The 21736-nt window shown below is 38.5% G+C and overlaps 1 long non-coding RNA gene across 1 annotated transcript in view; it reads right to left on the bottom strand.

Annotated features, from left to right (window-relative positions):
• Positions 1-14582, bottom strand: part of LOC119087898 — a 38314-nt gene extending 23732 nt beyond the window's left edge. The window contains exon 1 of the long non-coding RNA XR_005091415.1: positions 13155-14582. This is a non-coding gene — a long non-coding RNA (uncharacterized LOC119087898). The remainder of the gene's footprint in view (positions 1-13154) is intronic.
• Between the last annotated feature and the right edge of the window lie 7154 nt (positions 14583-21736).

The following is a 21736-nucleotide window of genomic DNA, read 5'->3' as shown; positions in this document are numbered from 1 at the left end:
GGGGATGCTCACCCTATAACCAGGGCAAGCACGAAGATCCTGTCACAGTAACTCAAAGAAGCACAGATTCCAGCCTCTGGGAGTCTTAAGAGAGCTAGAGATTGTTTTGAAGGGTTGCTGTGAGCAGGTACAATCAGTCCGCTCAGCAGCACATGCTGGAAAAAAGGAATAACAATTAAAAATAGAGGTGAAACCTGCAGATGCAGGGAGTACAAACCACAGCAGAGTGGCCTGCTCAGAGCCTGAGCGAGGCAGACCTGCTCTCAGGAAGTAGTAAACACTGGTGAATCAGATCGTCCAGGTGGATGACAGTGAATGAAATATATGTGCCCCTCTGAAACACATTGTGTATTCCTTGGAATTCTCCCAATCCCCTGGAAAGGCAAACCCTTCCTCCTTAAGTGGAGTATGCCAAGTAAAGTCAAGGTCTTCACACCCTAGATTCCTGGCATTTTAAGGTTCAACTAAACCAAAGTTCAAATTAGGGTCTGAGACCTAAAGCCCTTCTATGTTTTGTATGGTTGAGATTGTTTTCACATTTCTAAATGGTTTTGTTTTGTGAGATGGGAAAAAAAGATGAGCAATATTCCAAAACATGTAAAAAAATGTGTGAGATAACATTTCTGTGTCCACATGGAACATTTGGAGTACAGTCATGTCTTCCTTTATGTGCTATCTGTAGATGGTCTTAGTCAACAGCAGTAGAATTGACTTGAGATCTTGCAATACCATCTGGCTCTTCCCAGAGTCAATTGGCTGAGTGTCGTCTTATCCAATCATGATAGATCTGATGGGCTATGCACTCACCTTAACCCCACAGTGATCAGAGCACCACCACATAAACGGCCTAGACCTGACAGCAATGATAATCCTCACAAGACTTCTCACTTTGAACTCATCTCCATCCCACTGGGAATAATTATCAAATCTAGTAAAATGATTCAGACTGTATACACTAACTTCCCAGAACAAAGACAAAATTTTAAAGACATTTTCTTTTGGCAACATTGATACAGGAGGTGCTGGTATCACTGAGACTGCTACACTAAATTCCTCTCAGTGCCCCTCAGGTCACCTATAGTAGGCTCTCAGGTACCCACAGGAGACTCTGGGTATTAAAGAACAGATACCAAAAAGCTTCCTACAGCCAAACACAACATGCTTTTATTTATGGCTTCATCAGAGGAAGTTGCTCAGGTTTAAGAGGTGTTATGAGGTTGCCACTTGACCATCCCAGGTAATCCCAGGAGGTAGCATCCCTGGCTGGTGTGCCACTCATGCCTGTCAGCTCTCTCAGTGCCATAGCTGCAGGCTCTGTGTTCCTGACAGTTACATGCTTGTCATCCTTAGCTTCTAAGTCCCTCTAAAGAAAGCGAGGCATTTTAAGTTATGAGGCGAACTTAGGTACTAGTTCATGCAGTGTTGTTGAAAGACAAGTCCATGGGAAACTGCATCAGCATCTTCTAGAGTGTGTTAAAACTGGGACCTCAGCACCCCTCAGACTTTCTGAATTGTTACTTCTTGAAATTTTTTTTAAATTGAGAATTTCATGTATAAGTAGACTATATTTGTATCATTTTCCTTTCTCTCCATTCTCTAACTCCTCCCACATGCCCCATCTAATATCTCTAATACATCAAATTCATTACCTCTTTGTATGTGTACACATATAAACATACACAAATATATATCTACACACACACACATTCAACCTACTGAGTTCAATTAGTATCGTCCTTATTTGCATGTGTTTGGGGCTGAGCTCTTAAAATAGGTGTTCCATCTCTTATAAAAACCATTCTCCCTTCCTTAGTAGCCACTGACTGCACTGCTGAGGCTCTTCATGTAGATGCAAGATCTTGTGAAATTTTCCTTCATGCATGTTGCATGGACTAATATGGGTCTTTCAGCTCTTATGCAGGCAACCGTATTGTTGAGAGTTGGTGGGAGGAACATGCCTAACTCATACAGAAGATGTTATAATGCTTCAGCCCTCCTTGTCCATGGGCTATCATAATCTTTCTATTCTCTTTTCTGCAATGTTTCCTGGATCTTAAGTGTAAGGGTTGTCTCATAGATGTCCCGTTTGAGGCTGGGCACAGCATGGTAACTTGTTCAGTGCATCTTGATTAGTTGTAAATCTCTGTAATAGCATCTGTCTGCTGAAAAAAAAAAAAAAAAAAAAAAGCACCCTTGATGAGAGGTGAGAGCTGCACTTACTTACCTATGGGTATAAGGATGAACATTTAGAAGGCCATTGTAAACTATATCACTTCAGGCCCAGCAGTAATACATTCTCCTCTAAGGCCTCTGACCTCTCTGGCCACATGTTCTTCACTAGGTTTATAGTTAGTTCCAGGCATGAGTTCCCTCCAGTTGAGCAGGCTGTAGGTCCAATCACATAGCTGCTAATTACCCCTGAGATAGAAGTGCCTCGACTATACCACCGCACCACTGAGGATACCTTGCTGTTCCAGTTGTGCAGTTCTGATGCTTGACGGATGAGTATGGCTGCTTATTACTTTGCTCCCTTGGATGCTTACATAGCATCTCCCAACACTATGAGAGCTAACCTTCAGGCAGGAAGCTTCCAGGTAGTACCAGCTAGATTTCTCTAAGCCTTGTGGGAGAAATCTGTAGTATCTTCAGCAACAGGGTCTTAACTTCATGGTTAGGCAATTAACTGAGAAGGATGGAAATAGTTTATGTTGCTTTAGAAGTCTCTTAGGTCCCCCTCACAACCAACAACTTAAAGAGAGGCATTCCTTGCCTAACAAGGGGCCTTTGCTAGATAGGCTATAGACACTGAGTAGAGTATTATCCTACCACATGGGCAGCTCCATTAAAATGCTCCCCCCCTCTCTCTGTGTGTGATTTTTCTCTATCTATACTATAATATTGAGTATTTTTAAGTAAGTTTCTAAAATTCTAGGGTTCTGTATGGCTTTGCCAAACATTTTTCGGTGTTTTCCCCCAGGTCTCTCTGTATTGCCCTCCCTCCCCACCCCCAGTTAGTGCCCTCATTTCTTTTGTGTCTCCTTTATAACATTATGCCATCCCCCATCTCCAGAACTCCTTACTTTTCACAAGATCTTTAACATCCACAAGATCTGTGCACCCTGGAAAATACAGTGTTTATGTTCTGCCAATCTAGAAATTGGAGGTAAAAGATTTAAATTCAGGAACTGATTTGAAACCTACTTTAAAAAATAGTTTATTTATTTGTATCTTATGTACATTGTTGTTTTGCCTGCATGTATGTCTGTATGAGGGTATTGAAACCCCCGGAAACAGAGTTATAGACAGTTGTGAGCTGCCATGTGGGTGCTGGGAATTGAACACAGGTCCTCTGGAAGAGCAGCCAGTGCTCTTAACCACTGAGCTACCTATCCAGCCCTGAATCTTACTTTTGATCTCTTTTCTCAGAAGCATCTGCAAACATCCAGAGCTAATATCATGGCCACATCTTCAGACTCTAAATGTCCACCTTATGCCAATTCTTTTTTCACTAAAAGAGAACTATTAGAAATTGTACCCTAGTCTGTAATCAACAAAGTTAAAGCATAGGGTCTTCACATCTAAACTTTGTGAGTCACTCTACTAAAATGAATCCCCAGAAATTCTTGAATACACATTTATCTTTAAGTAACCTAAAATGGATGAATCATTAAAGGAACTGATTCATTCATATCTTAAAACACCACTCAGCAAGAAAAAGGAACACCATTAATATATACATAAAGTTGGATAAGCATTTAGGAAATTATGCTGAATGAAAACAGTTACTATAAAATAATTGCACAATTCCATTATGTAATATTACTAAAAGAACTTTAGAATGATGGAGAAGAGGTTTGAGCTTTACAGAGATCACATAAAGAAGTGGGCATAGATATAAAGGCGTCAACATGGGGAAGTCATGCTAAAAAGAACTTTCTTGTATTTTGATTATGCTGTTGATTACAAAGAATTGCACTACAATAAAGTCATACACGTGTGCTTGTGAGTGTGAACATGTTTTGCATATTTTACTAATGTTGACTTCCTGATTTGAATATTGTGCTATAAACATGCAAAATGTTTACAAGGAGGAAATTGAGTGAAAAACTCACAGGATCATTTTTTTCCCTATGACACTTCTTGTGCCTCTGTGATTATTTCAAAATAAAAATAGTAAAACCAGAAAATTAAAAAAATATATTGCTATAGACACAACTGAGATTACAGGATCTTGGACAGAATTTGGAATGTAACACACACCATGTCAACACATGGATGTAAAATGCCATGTCAAAAAGGAAGGAAAGGGGAAAATCATGTGCTCAGTCTAGCTTTGGAAGGGGACTCCATTTTTCTTAGGGTGCTGGAAAGCCTGAACTATGTTCCCTCAGTACCGTCTTCAGGGGAGCTGAAACCTTAGCTTCTCCTCTAGGAAATCCATGCCCTTCAGCCATAGGAAAATGTATGGGGCAGAATCCACAGCCCCTGCAGTAACCTGTTACTTCTCATATTCTTGACATTTAAGATGGTAGAAATGAAATCTTCGGTTCCCTTTCTCTACCTGTCATGTTGTCCCAAAAAAGTAGAGATGCACAGACCTCTGACACTTCCTTCTGAGTGACCTGAGCCTATCAGCAGCCCACACCAACTTCTTCCTCTAATATGAAGAGATATATATGCCAGAGCAGGAGTAAATAAAAGATGCCACCATGCCACCTCCAAATGAGGATCTAGAAACCGTAGTTTTCTCTGATTCTGGGATACAGGAAAATACTGCTTTCAAAAGGGATATGGTCAGGTAGGAGTGGCAGCCACGCCTCAGTCGCGGCACCCAGAAGGCAGAAACAGGTGCAGCTCAGTGAGTTCAAAGCCAGTCTGGTCTACACATTCAGCACATTCAGGCCAGCAAGATCCTGTAACCTCAGTTGTGTCTATAACAGATGAGCATCAGTCAATCTGAAGTGGACAGGAAGAAAATATTCCCCCAGAGAAGCACCCCGGAATCTTCTGATGAAGTAGTTCACAAAGATTGACAGCATGGCCTTCCTTATAATGGATGTGCTATTTCAGTTTTAACAGCTTTTTGGGGAAAAGGAACCATTTAATAGGAAAGATGGCAGAACCACCCAGTTTTCTTAGTTCCCCCATTTCTTAGTTCCCCTTAAGAGACTTTAATCCCTGCCTAAGTAAAACATTATGTAACTAGCAAGTAGGGAAGAAGATAATAGAGTTGAGCTATAGACAGGTCAAATCAGTTAAAGACTGATCTGTCAGGTCATTACAAGGCAATTAGGAAATGTGTTTACTTTACTATTGGACCAACAAAGTTTTGCAAAGCTGCTATGAAGCTTCAGCTGTAGGTGACTCTTAGGTCCTAAGAGTTTGCAGTGATTATAATAATGTCTGTTAATAATTAGTCCATCTGCCAATGTCTAACAAGAGTAGGTTGATAGACAGGTAAATTAAGTGTTTGTTATTGATTCCATACATGTGACTAAAATCTGGTACTTACTTTCTGGCGTTGATGCTAGCTAGAATGAGGCTGGGGACTGTGCTGCCTGGAGATAATGTGCTAGGCCTACACACTTGTGCAATAATTTGGCATCTGGTTACAGAATGCAATTCTGATGAATTGTAGTGTGTAAGCCCCAGGTGGATGGTACTGTGATTCTGTATATCATTCATAGATTTGGATTTAGCATGCTGTAATCTTCATTCCTCTGTAGAAGCACAGAATGTTAGCTGGACTTGTCTGCCTTTGTGGGGGGGTTTTAAAAATATTTCAATAAACTCAGATTTAAAGTATAAAAAAATATATTGCTGTACAAACATAGATGGGTGAATGGGCAAATCAACAAGCAAAATATTATCCAACTAGGAATGGAAAGATAGTCATTCTTAATTCTAGATGTGTTTTCTTAACAAACATGGCTGAGAATCTCTAACTTATAGTTCTGTCCTCTGATTTGGCTGGTTCTAACTACAAAGTTTGCCTTGAATAGTTTGGGAGGGACATTTTTTAAGCTTGTAATAAATACATTTGCCATGTGGTTATATAATAAATCAATACATTACCAAGCTAGAATCTTATTTGTGTTTTGGTAAGACCACAGAGATATACCATGTCTCACACACAATAATTTACTGAAGACATCTGTGACAGGCTGAAAGAACTAAAAACATATTCATGGGGCTTTGACATCCAGATCTGAACATATGGGCATACCCTCACTTTTGCATCACAGGACCTCTTCTTAATGACCATCTTAAGTAAAATTGAACTGGGTTATGCATTTTAACTAATAGATACTTTTACCCTTGTACATGTAATTGCTAGGGTTTGGCTTTAAAGCTCCTTTTCCTGCTGTAATTGTGATAATAATGAGATGTCAGAGTTCAGAGCTTCTCAAGTTTAAGAGAGTTCCATCCAGAATGAATGTGTTTTCCCTGCCTAAAATATCAGTTGCTAAATCATCTGCAACTACCACTGGCAGAGTGCTTTGCAACTAAAACACTTCTGCTTGGAAAGTGAGAAATATAAGAAAGTGACCTCTTTGTGGATTAACAGAGAGTGTAACTCACATAGAGAAGATTCAAGATTCAGACATGCTAGGATTAAAATTATTGCTCAGTTATTTATTAATGGCATGCCTAAAAATTCAAGTGTCTATTAAGTGGAATGGGCACAATTATTCCTGAAGAGGCATCCTGGAAAACAAAAATTGAAGCACTCACAATATACTTAGGACTTTTCTACATTATCCTCTTGGCATATAAAATTTGCCCTCTGAATATATGCTGCCTATTCTCTGTTGTTCTGTAAATCTGTACTATCCAATATCATAAGGCTTGGTCACCTATTACTAAATTAAATTAAAATTAAAGTTTATCAGTTGCAGTATGAAGTACTCAACAGCCCAATGTGCCTAAAAACTAGCTGTGGCATTGAGTATAATATATTACAGATTTTTTATAACATAAAATATTGGAAACTTCTTTGGATAGCTATGGAGTTAAGTCGAAATGATGCTGTCAGTATGGATTGCAGCTTTCTTATCAAAAACTTAACAGCTAATATGCACAGATAAATGAGTGGAGGGTTGGGTCACACTAGAAAGGGAAAATATAATAGAAAGTTATGGATAAATGGATTGGAAACTGGAATGGTAAAATCAAATGGGGAGGAGAAGGTAAGAGGAGGGTGAGGGGAAGAATAGCTAAAACTAAGGACCATTTGAGGGGTCATATGGAAATTTTAAATGTAATATAAAATAAATTCTCTGCTTTATTCACACCAGAAAAAGAATATTTTAGCATTTTCAACTACAGAGTACTCAATAGTTCCAAATTTTAATAGGATAGACATCTCCTTTCTTAAATATGGGAGAAAGATTGATGGAAAATATGGGCAGCAGAAATACACTGAACATCCTGATCTGTCCTGCTGTCTATATCTATCCTGTTGTCTTTCCCCCAACCTCTCTCTCTCTGTGTCTCTCACTCTGTCTCTCTCTGTCTCTGTCTCTCTCTCTCTCTCTCTCTCTCTCTCTCTCTCTCTCTCTCTCTCTCTCTGTCTCTCTCTCTCTCTGTGTGTGTGTGTGTGTGTGTGTGTGTTCCACCAGGAAATTCAGGAGAAGGTCTAAGACTCATTGCCTTCTCCTCAAAGGAGAGTTACAGGAGAGTTAGCACTAGACCAGTTCTCACTTTCCTTGCTACTCTGCTTTTCTTAAAGGATGCTTGAAACGAAATCATATTGATAGTCTGAATACTTGCTGAAAACAAACTGAGTTGAGTATTCCCATGGGCTACAAAGCACACACATTTATAAACCTCGAAGTAGGCATGTGTTTTAGGAAAGCTCTATTTATTCAGGCTTCAGGGGAAATCAAAGAGGGGTGAGTTGGAGTCAAACTAGAAACAAACACAAAAGCTAAATGCACAAGCGGTAATGGTCACTAAACTAGATGAGAGAGAGAGAGACATGAAAAACAAAGGAAAGGCACAAAGACGGGGATTCAAGAATCAAGATCTGGTGTACAAATACAGAAGGATATGCCATGTTCTAGGGCAGAAATTGCTTTCTGTAGCTATGTTTTATGGACCATGCCAGACATGGACAAGCTGTAGATTGACCATCATGTTTCAGAATGGCAGATGGTGAAGAGATGGGAAAAGAGGGAAATAAAATACATTCCCTTTCTTAGAGCACCTGATGCTACAGTGTCAAAGTTAGATGTATTCCCCGGTAATAAAATGGCAAATAGCATGTGGGAAAAAATAACCACAAATAAATACTCCAGGAAATATGGGAGAAAAAACAAATTGGTCTTAATGTGTGGAATCTTCGACTTTATGTAACACTTGATCTGTATTTTCATAGATGTCAAGATTCAGGCGTGCTCATAGAGAGAATCTGAACGGACAGAAAGCAAGTTCAAAGGCAAGAGTTGTGGTAACAGACAATGCATTGTCAACCTATTTCTTGACACAGGGTGTCACTAGTAACTGGCAGAGAAGGGGGTCTGGAAGAAAGGCAGAGAGGATATAGAAAACACTACCTGAGTTGGAAGGGGCTGCATAGTGTGCATGGTGATGAATAGAGAGGAGAATGCAAAGTAGAGGTCATGATGCTCTTGAATGGGGCTGTAAACACTGCTGAAAAAGTAGAAGCTTTTACAGGGATAGGTTGTCATTTGGTTGGAGGCAGGTCAGAAAGGTAATAAACTTGGCTTTCAGACTTCAAATCAGCATACCTGGAATATAGCAAATTTCTAAAGGAAAAGGGATGTGTGTTCCAATTCATTATTTATTCATATTATAATTAACAGAGGTCTCAAAAGTCTCAAGGGAAGAAACAAACAGATGGTTCCAGAGAACCAGCTAAGCAAGACCCTGAGTCCCTCCATAGGGCAACAAGGCCTCAGCTTCTGCCAAGATTTTATAGAGAAGGATCTTTTGGTACATTTGACACAAGATTCCAATTCAAGACTTTTTTGACTATTGATTCAGGTTGCTTCCGAGCCAAGAGGATTCTTGACTATAGGGAATAAATGTCCCCACTGTCTAAATTCTTTAGAGGATGCAGATATTCATAGCACTGGTTTGGGGTGTGCTGTCTTGATACTGAAGATAATACACCAATAATGACTGGCACATATGGGTTTGTTTCTTAACTTTAGATAATAACCTGGAGTATTTTTTAAAAAGTGATGTTTTAGTGATTTGTCACTTCTTTTATTGTCCCTTGTTTGCTCCCCTGGGATAATCTGTAAGAGAGCACATCTAACTCGCATCTCTGATAGGGACAGTTTGGTCCACAACTGTAGAGCTATCAAGAAGCTTGCTAAAAATATACAAGCTCTATGACTCTCTTTCATTTCTCATCTCCTTCTCCACACAAAGCAACGTGGTCAGAATATGTTCTTTTCAGAATCTGTGAGTCAAGGTCTTTGTTGCCTGGTAACATGTTGAGTTTAAGCATCAGCTGATCTCAAACTTTAGAAAACAACTGAGCCCAAAGCTTAGGGAACACTAAGTCTATGGCCAGGAAGTGAGGCTGATGTCTAAAGTCTACTGTGGTGGTTTGGATGAAAGTGGCCCCCACAGACTCATAGGAAGTGGCATTGTTGGGGCTTCGGGACTTGTTGGAGTGAGTGTGGCCTTGTTGGAGGAAGTGTGTCACTGGAGTGGGCTTTGAGGTTTCAGAAGCTCAAGCCAGCCCAATGTCACTCTCTCTTCCTGCTGATCCAGATGTAGAATTTTCAGTACTTCTCCAGTACCATGTCTGTATGCATGCCACCATGCTTTCTACCATGATAATAATGAACTAAAATTCTAAACCTATAAGCCAGCCCCAATTAAATATTTTCCTTTATAAGAGTTGTCATGGTCATGATGTCTCTTCACAGCAAAAAGCCCTACCTAAGGTATCCACCAAGGCAATTTCTACAGAGAAGAATTTTTAGATAAAATCTATGTAACTAATAAACAAATTTCCACAAAGGCCCACATGCTTACATCCATGATTATAACAAAATATTAATGAAGGAAACGGTTCTAAAGTTGATCCATAAACTCATGAGATTTTAGGAAAAATCATAGAAAATAATCTACCCAGGATGGCTTATTTGAAAGCATAAAATTAAAAATAGCTTAAATCCCCCCACAATGTTATGTTAGTTTAGGGACATGGACACTAGTTTTGATGAATTGTTGCTGGTCAAATATAGTGTCATTTAAGCAACAAGTTATTTAATCATAGTAATCCCTGAGTGCCAGAAATAGCTCGAAAAGTCATTGAAAATATAAGAGAGAAGGATGGCCACTACTCAGAATATTGATTACTATCAGGATATCATGACTTTCAAACCATTATGGGAAACATCTGATCATGTAAGAGTCATCAGTGATTCACAAACTTTGATGAGGAAAATGTAGTTGCATGATTTTGCATCTTTAATATACTTTTGTATTTGCTGCAGAAATATTAGCCTATCTCTATATGGATAAACTGAATAACTAGATAACCATTTGGATGAAGAATAATTATACAGAATGTACTACTCTGTGCAAGACTGTATAACTCTGATATAGTCGTGAAAAAATCTTCAAATGTTCCCAAGACCAGGATGATTATCTGAAAATGCAACAGCAAGTCTAAAAGTAGGCTGAGGAACAGTCTCATATTAAATGAAATTAAAGAGATGGATAATTAAGTAAAATATATGATCTTAGATTAGATAGTTCTATAATAGTCTGCAAACCTTGATTAACTATAGTTACATAAAATGTCTTTATTCTTAGAATATACATCCTTAGACTCTACAAATATATAGTTATCATAGCAATTACATATATGACCTACTTTATAGTGATCTACAAAAACTGTGATTATATGCATGTATTTATTTGTGCATGTACATGGAAAGATGATTGCCAAACAACAAATTAATAGAGCAAATGTGAATATATATATATATATATATATATATATATATATATATATTCATTGTTCAATATGTTAGCAACTTCTCTATATATTTTCATATAAAAATTATTTATGCCAAACATAGAAAAGCCCAGGATTAGTTATGACCTTTACTTCAGCAAATATTTAAAGCATAATTAATTAGTGTCAATTATCTTAAGCTATTTAAAAAGAAACTGACGAGTCAGTAGCACTTTCCATTTTACATTGTAAAGCCAGCATTAACCTTAGATAAAAGCCAGACAAAAACGACATAAAAAAAGAAAAGTAATAGGTCAAAATTCTACCAAATATCCATGCAAAAGTCATCAAAGATAGAAAACCAAACCCAACAGCACATTTAAAAGGTTACAAATCATGGTCAAGTGATGCAAGGTTATTTTAACATATGAAGATCAGCTAATATGTTAATAGTCCAGTCTATAAAATATTTTCAATGAATAAAAAAAATCTGACAAAATTCATCACTATTTCATGACAGAAGAAATAGAAGGAAAGTATTTTAATAAATGTAATATATGAAACCTGAAGACATTTTAAGAAAAATGAAAAAAAAAAAGTCTACTGTGATCACTTCTATTCAATATAATACTGAAAGTCTTGGCCAGAAGTTTTAGGCAAGAAAAGTAAACAAAGGTGTCCATGTTGGAAAAGAAGTAAAATTATCTTAGTTAGGCATGGCTATGCATGCCTGCAATCCCAGACTTTTGGGGCTGGGGGTTTAAGCCAGAGGGTAAGGAGCTCAAGACAGACTCTGCTGCACAGTGAGTTTGAGGGCAAGCAAAGGCTACTGAAGACCTTGTCTCAATAGAAAACAAACAAAATCCTATGTATCTCTTTATTTTCAGGTGAAATTTTATATCTAAAGATTAGAGATTCATAAAATTTTGTTGAGTTGTTTCCTTTTTTAATGTTTGCTTGCTCATATACCAGTTAGTGTGTGACAATAATTATTAATATCTCCAACTATTAGAACGAGTAAACAAACTCAGAAAAATTTAAGATACAAAATTAACACATTATATTATATTATATTATATATTCTCTTGACATAGTAGCCAAGTCTTATATTCATCAAAATTCTCCACAGGGTACCCAGCAGTATACTGTGGACTTACATGCCCTCAATTTTGGTTAAATAATGATGATAATAATAAAAATAGCTAATGCCTGCTGAGAACATACTAATTTCTGGTGCTATCCTATGTATTCTATTTGTCTTAAAACATTAATTCTCTACAATGATTTTATGAAGTATAATTTACAACTGATCCTATTCAGATAAGAAAACTGAGACCCAAAGAGCTTAAATATCCAAATAAAATGACACAGCTGAGAAGAAAACCCAGTCTTTTGCCTCTCTCCTTGCTGGTGTATAAAAAGCCCATAAGGAATAAACTCAGGGTTCTCCTGGTGCTTTTCTTTGTCTGTCTTTTTCTTTTATGTCTGTTACACTAGATGTTATCCTTTATGTCTCTATTTTTCATATCTATTATTTTTCAATCCTCACTCTTCCTTTCAAGGACTGTTTGACAGTCAGGTGGGACCTGGCAATTGTGAAACCAGACAAATACAAAAAGTAAGTTCCTCCTAAGGCAGATTATAGAGAAAACTATGTTAAGCCAGCCACCAAACATGGCTACATTCTCCTCTTACGATGTACTTGCTAGTCTCACTGATCAAATTCTGTCATTTGAGCACAAGTGGGCAAGATTAGGGTCAATATTCCACTACTGAAGAAAGCAACATAGCAAAGAAGTGTGGAAATATCACAGAGGAGAAGGTGAAGGATTAGGAATAGGAATCCTCAGACACTTTCCCAGCTCAAACTGGAAAAGGAACAGTATGACTTGTGGCTTAGCTTCATGATCCATGAAGACTCAGACCTAGCACCCATTTCTAAGTAGATGGATGAAATGAAATCATCCGAGATGGCCAGAGGACATAGGCCACATGTTAATGTGTTACATAACATGTTAACAGAAAAGTCATGTCAATCCAAACAACCAACAAAGTGCCCCTACACTATAGCCTCTCGTTGTTGTTCCTAAGTCCCAAGGCAAAATGGTGTGTCAAGAACCAATTGACCTCTCTGAAAAGGCACAGCCACCATACTTACAACATTTATTGAGCTGGTCAGTGTGTGATTAAGTCCTCATCCACTTACCAGAGATCCCAGAGAAAAGGGCTGTGTCTTACAAAGCATAGAGAAAGGCTTGGGGAGCCGACAGCTTTGAAAGGGGACCTTGAATGCCCTAATGATAGAAAGAACAGAGAGAAAATGTTAGATACACATTTCCTGAGAGGATAACCAGATGACTTGGAAGAGGTGTGGGACAAAAATAGCCTGTATTACAGGACTGTCATGTAACAGAGTTTGTGAAATTATGTGTCAGAAACACGAAGAGGAAATGGAAAGCAGCTTGGGCTGACCAATGCTTTGGCTACCCTGGTCTGGGAGAAATTCCTGAGCTAGTTTTTAACATTAAAATCCTTTTATTTTTTTCACTGTTTTAAATTCTTTTATTTTTGACTAAACTGTCGAGAGAAACAAAATTTAAATGATTCAACATATGTCACCCAGAACTACTGAGCCCTGAGTTCTTTTTCAAGACAATCCTCATGAGAGGTCTATTTTTGGTGTGAGCAGATTTCCATTTCAACTGATGCCTTTTCCTCCTCTTGTATTCAGCCTGGGAGCCAGTTGGGATTCTTAAAAAGGCCTGCTGTGTTGCTGAGTGTCCTGGAAGAATACAGCATTGCAGTGCTTCAGAGGAACCAATAAATCATGACCTGGAAACACCAGCCACTGTGCCCTTCTGTTCAGCACAAACAAAAGGAAATGCTGTTTCTCTGCTCCCTGCCTTTGTGTCAACAGAGCACCTGGGGATTATGAGGGGGTAAAATTAAAACCTGAGAGCTAGAATTTTTCTAGCGTGAGTGAAATTGTTCCTTTGAGATTATAAAGATAGTAACACAGACTTCTCTCAAATCTGGTTCCAGGAACATAAGGAGAGTAAATACCCCTGTCCCTTTGCTGTGGGTCATGCTTGCCAAAGGGGAGAGGACAGAGATGCTCTGTGGAAAGCCCATGCATTCTTCCATATTCTCCTAGTTTGCTTTGATAGACAGGATGCCACATCTTTCTGTTGGTATAGTTAAACTCTATGGCACAACATCAGTCTAGTACAATGACTAGCTGTACAAAGGACACATTCCTTGGGGAAGGTAATTCTCCCTTGAAAGCTTGATTAGTATTCTATAGGCAAGAAGCACACCTTTGCTGTGCTTCTGCATTGAAATCACCAAGTTGTTTACTTTCACAGTTTGACCTACCTACCTGGACTAATGAACCCTATTCAATATATCTTCAAAGATTTATAATATAGAAGCTTAGTGTAGGAAAGAACAGTGAATAAACAAAGGAAAGCTTAAGTGTTGAACTGTGTGAGTCACACACATTGATCACCCAAGATCCACTATGGATTTTCCTCAGATCTATCCCTCAGAATCTTATTTAGAGCTTAATCGTTCTTACTTTAGATACAATTCAAACATAGCTTCCACTTTCTAGATTAAAGTATAAAATTAGAAGAAAGAATATTCAGAAGTATAGGTTGAATAAATGGAGATGCATGACCATTTATCAGCTGGAATTTTTTTTTAATTCTTGGTTGTGAGTAAGCTAATTGACAAAGTTTCTTTCTTATGATGTGGTTTTCTGTTTTGCCATTTGGTATACATTTCAGACTACATTCAATATATATTGAAGATGAAAGTTGTACACCTTATCTGTGATTCAAACCGTACCGTAACTCCGACTATCTTCTGAGAACAGCACCGAGGGAAATAACACCAGAAGCAAGGTGATGTAGACATAGAGCTCGGTACAGCACTTACCTTGAACATGCACTGTCTTATGTCAGTGACCTAGGGATAAATGTCTGAGTGAATAGAGGGTATCAGGTTCATGTTCTCAAGAAATAGTGTGATATGCACACACCTACAGGCTTTTTTAGGGTATTCATCTCCTTTCGTATTAGACTCAGTCACTTTGGAAACTTTTTTCTATGTTTATGTCTATATGTAGTTGGTAGTATCAGGTGTGTAGAATTATAGATCTTTGATTGCTATCTTCTCTAGTAAGCTTGACTCACATTAACTGAGGTAGGTTTGAATTTAACAGGTTAACAGATCACATTGTGTTATAAATATTAAATGTTTTTAACCCATTTCTACATATGTCTGATTCATTTTACAAAGTAATCAAATGCTATTGTTCACTCTGCATCATCTGACATTTTGCACATCTACCGCCAAGCAGAGAGAGGGACCAAGTGGAAAACTATGGTGAATGCCACTTTTTGATAAGTGTCTTTCTGAATGGATACCCTTCTTATGAAAAGTACCTCAGAAATTAAGAAAACAGATGTCCTGTTCCTTCCAGAAATACATTTGGAGTTCCATGTCTATGTACTCATAGTTGCTAAGTTTTATGTTTAGCAGTCAGACAGACACAAGAGAAGATGTAAGATGCATGTCAGGTGAATAAGTCAACCCACAGGGCTCCCCTAGTTCTCCATGGCACAGAATTCAGTGTACTTGATAGAGTCTAAGTTGAACTGGGAAACTTTCACAGAGGAGAAATTCAATTCTTTTAGAAGTAGGATAGCAAAGGAGTCTCTTAATAGCTCTTGAGGCCACAGCAATAATCAAACCCTGTCACTTACAAAGTAGATAGTCAGTCACAATCATTTGGAAGCATATTTAAGAATAATAAGTTTGTGGATAGGGTCCTTATCTTGGTTGTGGCCTTCTCTAAAACTTCAAAAGCTTGATTAGCCTGTAATGGTGGCACGAAATTATAAGACAAGAAAATTAACTTTGATGTTTTTAAAATATAAGATCCATCTGGTTTAAGTATATAACTATAATTCAATTCTTCTTTTAACTGACTTGAACCAGTTTCTAAGAATAATTTGAAAAATATAAAACAATGAAGCAGTTAACATGCTATTCTATCTGATTTACTTACTTTTATCAAGAAAAACCTCTTTCCTCCCCTTTAGGAAATAAGGAGCTAAAAGGAGACACATTGCTTCAGTAGTAATTGAGGTCACAGTAATCTGTGTCTTGGAGAATCAAGGAAAACATAGATGATTAAGGAGTTGGTTCTTGCTCACTTTTGGAGACACTCTTCCCATTGTGTGGCTGTTATCACCCTGTTAAATACAAACCTTTCAGCCGCACAGAGCAAAGTTTTCTTATTTCTGAAGGCTTATAAAATGCAGGGTTTAACAACTGCATTGTTGTCTGTCAAGGGCTTTAAAAACAATGTCATCTACTATTTCTACCCCCATGGGACAGTTTTGAAGGGTGTTCTTTGCTGGTAAATATTGGAAACAGGAATGATGTCCTAGAGGGCATGGATGCTGTATCAACACACTGCTTTTCTTTCTGGAAATCACCAGAACTGAGACAGATGAGCATGAGGAACGTGAGTGTCTCTATAATGGAATACTAGGAAAGAATAATTGATTCTTCTGTACTTAAATGATTCCAGTATAACACCTGAACTCAGGCTGTGTGTGTGTGTGTGTGTGTGTGTGTGTAAGCAAATAATTCTGTAGGTGTACAGTACAACTTAAATCTCATCTTTGTCTACATTATTTATTGAACTGCTTGCACAAGTAATACAACCCCTTGTTTTCCTATGTGTCTCAACAATGTCCATTCAGTCTCATTGCTATATATTCCCTAAAAACCTGAAGGATAGATCTTGAATACTTCAAGCTTAGTTGTGTCTCTGCTGATATATATTCTTGACAATAAATTCCAGTGCTTACATCAGAGTTTCAGAATAGATTTAAAACTCTTACCACTGAAAAACACAAAAACCTGCCTAGAGGAAAGATGCCACTTCTGTAGGGAGGGATTGAATGCACAATCTGTAACTCAGGCTGGATTTGAACATCTTCCTACATCTAATTCACGACAACACTTATTCTTTCCTGTCTTCTTGTTTTTGTTTTTGTTTTTTTTTCATTTTCTCTTTTCCCTTGAATTGTCCTTGGCCCTCTGAATCACATCCAAGGGCTATCTAATGAAACTGTTTTTCTAGAAATGTTGACTATGAGACATAAGGATAGACTTTGTTCTACCCTTAAAACAAGTTGTGAATACATACAGTGAAAACTTTATACACTGTGTTCCCGAAATGAAGTCACCTAGTATTCTTCTGCACCCTCTGGATCCCACCTACAAGTGATGGTCTTAACTACAAGTGTACCACACCCAGATGTATTCCTTCCTTAAACCACAGAAGTTCACCAGAGAACACACTTTTGTTCTATAGGATGAAAAGCAGCAGCCAAAATTTGTTCAGAAGAAAAATGAGGGCTGTTCCATGTTCATTTTCATTTGTATTCTGATCACAGTCTTATCTCCAAGTGGTGTAATTTTACCTCGGAAATAACTTCAGATGACACAAGAGCCTGTGCCAGTCCCCTCTCTACAGAGAGAAAAGGGTGGGGGTGAGGCCAGAATTGCTTATCTCGCATTTCTCACAAATTAAAAGGAAAAAAAAAAAGCAACTTAAAAGTGCAGATAGAGAAGCAGTGGGCAGTTTCCTGGGTCAGACTTTTCTATATAGAGGAAGCTTTATAGGCAGTCTGGGCCAGAGCTTCCCACCCTAAGGGACAATATACAAAAAGGAAGCCCCCACATTCCCCTCTTTCCAGCTCCTTCACCTCACTGTTTTCACAAGAATATCTAGGATTCTTTCACCCTTCCCACTCGCTTTTTTGTTCAGTACACCCCAAGTCTATTCTCAAATGGATATCAGTATCAAAGTTTCCCTCCTGAAGAGCAGAATGCGGTCAATTATCTGTTGATGATTCTGAGAAAAAATAGCTGTGTATAATGAAAGTACTTCAGCTAGCCTAGAAAGTGATCATTTTAGGCAATCTCTGCAGCTTCTGCAAGTCTCTTATGATACTCCCCAAACCTAATCATCTTCCATATTTTGCCCACTTTCCTGAGCAGCAGTGAGTGTGTGTGTCTCTGTTCCATTAGCATTAATGGGAATCGGGAGCACTTACGAGGATGCTAGCTTTCCCCCAGAGATGTAATTTTGTGCATTAAGATATCAAAACACAAGAGGATATGCATTGATATGTGGTGGATTCATATGATTGGCTCCATTAACACTAATGGGAATGAGGTGATGTTTTCCCATCACATCAACAAGGTAGATGTAGAAACCCTTGTGCCTCAGGATGCCCAGGCTTGCTGACTGACCTCAGCCTTGCATGTAGTTGGTTTTGTTTTTCCAATGCAGCTGGATATATTCAGCAGAGACCCCTGATTGCATATAAATACCAGGTCTTTATCCTGGTTGCCATCAGTCTTGGGTGTGGTTTTAAATGATTGTATAAGATTGACACCATAAGCCACATTACAAATGTCAGGCCAGTCCATTTCTATTACAACTGTAAACAACATAAAAATCAGAGATATCCGTTTTCTTAGAAGGCAGATGGAAAACCTTTACTATCAAATATCTCTGCCTGATATATGCTTGAGCTACATAGCAGACAGGCTATTCCCCTAGGGGCTACTCTGCTTTTCCTCCTTAGAGTAAAATTGGTACTTAATTGTCTTGTCATACTTTTTCTGTTATCCTTTAGGATACCTTCTTCCTATTGAATATGTTTACTACTTAATATTTAATGATTATGCAATTCCAGTGTCCCAAAATATGAAATTAGAAAGTGTAGCACATTTTAAAGAAGATAATATAGTCAAAATTTATCCACTAACAGCTCTTAATTGGCAAGGAGTAAAAACTATGGATACAAGGAAACATAGCAATAAGAATAGCAATTAACTGCATGGAATTAGATATCCCTGGATTCCAATCAAATGTTTAATGTATAGTTTTGATGTAATGATTTAGCCTCTATTTTTTTAAAAAAAAAATTTATTTATTTATTTATTTTACAATACTATTCAGTTCTACATAATAGCCACAGATTCCCTTCTTCTGTCCCTTCCTGCCCCCCTCCCCTTCCCCTAGCCCATCCCCCATTCCACCGCCTCCAGATCAAGGTCTCCCCTGAGGACTGGGATCGACCTGATAGACTCAGTCCAGGCAGGTCCAGTCCCCTTCTCCCAGATTGAGCCAAGCGTCCCTGCATAAGTCCTAGGTTTCAAACAGCTAACTCATGCAACGAGCCCAGGACCTGGTACCACTGCCTAGATGCCTCCCAAACAGATCAAGCCAATCAACTGTCTCACCTATTCAGAGGGCCTGATCAAGTTGGGGGCCCCTCAGCTGTTGGTTCATAGTTCATGTGTTTCCATTCATTTGGTTATTTGTCCCTGTGCTTTATCCAACCTTGGTTTCAACAATTCTCGCTCATATAGACCCTCCTCTTTCTCACTAATTAGACTCCCAGCGCTCCACCAGGTGCCTAGCCGTGGATGTCTGCATCCAGATTCCTCAGTCCTTGGATGGGGTTTATGGCACAACTATTAGGGTGTTTGGCCATCCCATCACCAGAGTAGGTCAGTCCCGGCTGTCTCTCGACGATTTAGCCTCTATTATTTCTGTCTATCATCTGCCTCTCTACATACTCACAAACTTACCTTTCTATGTAATGTGGATGCACTTTTTAGATTATTATTAAACTTTGGAGCAGTTATTAATGGCTATAATACTGGACTCAACACTTATTCCAGTCCCTTTCTTTAGACAACTCTATTAATAAGTATATACTATTTTCTTTATACATTAGTATGTGCAAGTTGTATAATGAGTCAATTAAGACAGGTTATTTCAAAACACCATACAAATATTTGTCTAATTATGGATTCATGTAGGAGTTGTCTCTCTACAAATAGCACATAGTTTCATGCCTGCTAAAGGAGACAAATTTTAAGTTCAACTTGGTGGCACATGACTAAAATCTCAACCCTTGGGAAGCTGAAGCAAGAGTGACATGGATTTGAGACCAACCTTGGCTACAGTTCAAGATCTTGCATTAATAAAAAGAAGAGGGGAAAAAAGCAAAACAAAACAAAGAGAAGTTGTGCAATCAAAACCTAGAAAGTGACATTCCTTCAGGCACATCTCTGAAGGCAAACTCTGAGGCAGGGCCTGGAGTAACTTCAGGCAACTAGGTAATTTGATTAGGTCTAGTTTCAGGTTGAAACTAGCTCATGCATCTGCAGGGACTTATTCAGAGCAGGTTGGATGGACAGAATGAGAGCAAGTGGCCAGCAAAGCTCTACATGCATCTCTCACACAATACAGATGACAGTGAAGGGGGCGGGGGTACCTTCCTATGGGGCCACATTTCCACATGAGACTTGGTGAACTAATTCCAATACCTTGCTTTCCAAATTTGGATGCAGTCTGAAGTTTTTCCTTCACTGGAGAAAAACAAAAAACAAAAACTCTCTCAAGCTACGTAAGTACACTAACATAGTTTGCTCTTTCCTCTCTCAATTCTCTGTATCTGTCAAATAAATGTTCCTGAGATGAGAAGAAAGGAATGGCTGTTACCAGGGTCACTATTAATGTTATTTTAGTTGGTGTTGTCTACTCAGTTTGCTGGGAGAACACAGACAGTGATTGTTAGAGCATAACTTAGGAAGAAGGCAGATAGGAGCTGAACTGAAGCATTCTTGCTTCTTTTGTGATATTGAACAAATTGTGTCATTGACTTCTCCTTTGTCTTATAACTTATAAGAACATGCTTTTGAATTCATGTTCTGTCAGCTATCTCTGAGAGGAGAATTTATGTGCAAGTGATTTATTGAAAAGCTGTTCCCAGAAAAGAGTGGTGCAGTGGTTTGAATAAGAATAGCCCCCATAGGCTCATTTATGAATGAATGGTCCCTACTTGGAACTGTTTTGGGAAGGATTAGGAAGCATGGCCTTGTTGGAGGAAGCATGTCATAGGCTTTAATTTTCAAAAGTCCATGCCAGGCTCAGTAGCTAGTGCCCTCTCTCTCTCACTCTCTCTCTCTCTCTCTCTCTCTCTCTCTCTCTCTCTCTCTCTCTCTCTCTCTCTAACTTTCAGAACAGGATCTGCTGTTCCCACAATGTGCCTCCATGACTGCTACCTTGCCATGCTCCTTGCCATGATAGTCATGAACCCACCCATTGAAAGTAATCCCCCAATTAAATACTTTCTTTCATAGGCTGCTTTGGTCATGGTGACTCTTCACATCAACAGAAAAGTAGCCAAGACAAATTCGAAAGCACTTAGGAGAGCTGGAAGAACAAGAAGCCAGATGAGGCAGGAAAAATGTTTGGGTAGAGTCTGTCAGTCTGGTCCCAAGCCAAACTCAAAAGTGAAAATCATACAAGACAAATGAGCTGAGCTTTCTATTCCAATGCTAACCAGTTATAACTAAGACAGACTTCCTTTTTCTTCAAGGAGGGACAGTACATACCACAGCAGTCTATTTGAACTCTAAGTTTTCTGATTATAAAATGACAACATACATAGTTTTCTTCAATCATAATGCAACACATGTAAGGCTGTTTGTAAAATCATTGTTAAGTCTTGGTCACAGAACTTAGTGGGGTTCTAAAGTTCACACATCCAGCCAGAGAAAAGTTTTAAATGATCAAGTAAGACTGAGAAGAGTCCAGTTTCACTCTTTCATTTCAGACTCTAGGATTATAGAAACTTCAAAAGCAGGCTTACATGGTAGGTGATCACATGTGTCTTCTGG

This window comes from Peromyscus leucopus, chromosome 4 (assembly GCF_004664715.2).
Source record: "Peromyscus leucopus breed LL Stock chromosome 4, UCI_PerLeu_2.1, whole genome shotgun sequence".
NCBI lineage: Eukaryota > Metazoa > Chordata > Mammalia > Rodentia > Cricetidae > Peromyscus > Peromyscus leucopus.
Note: the sequence above shows the minus strand (reverse complement) of the source record. Positions and strands in the feature narration are given on the sequence as shown.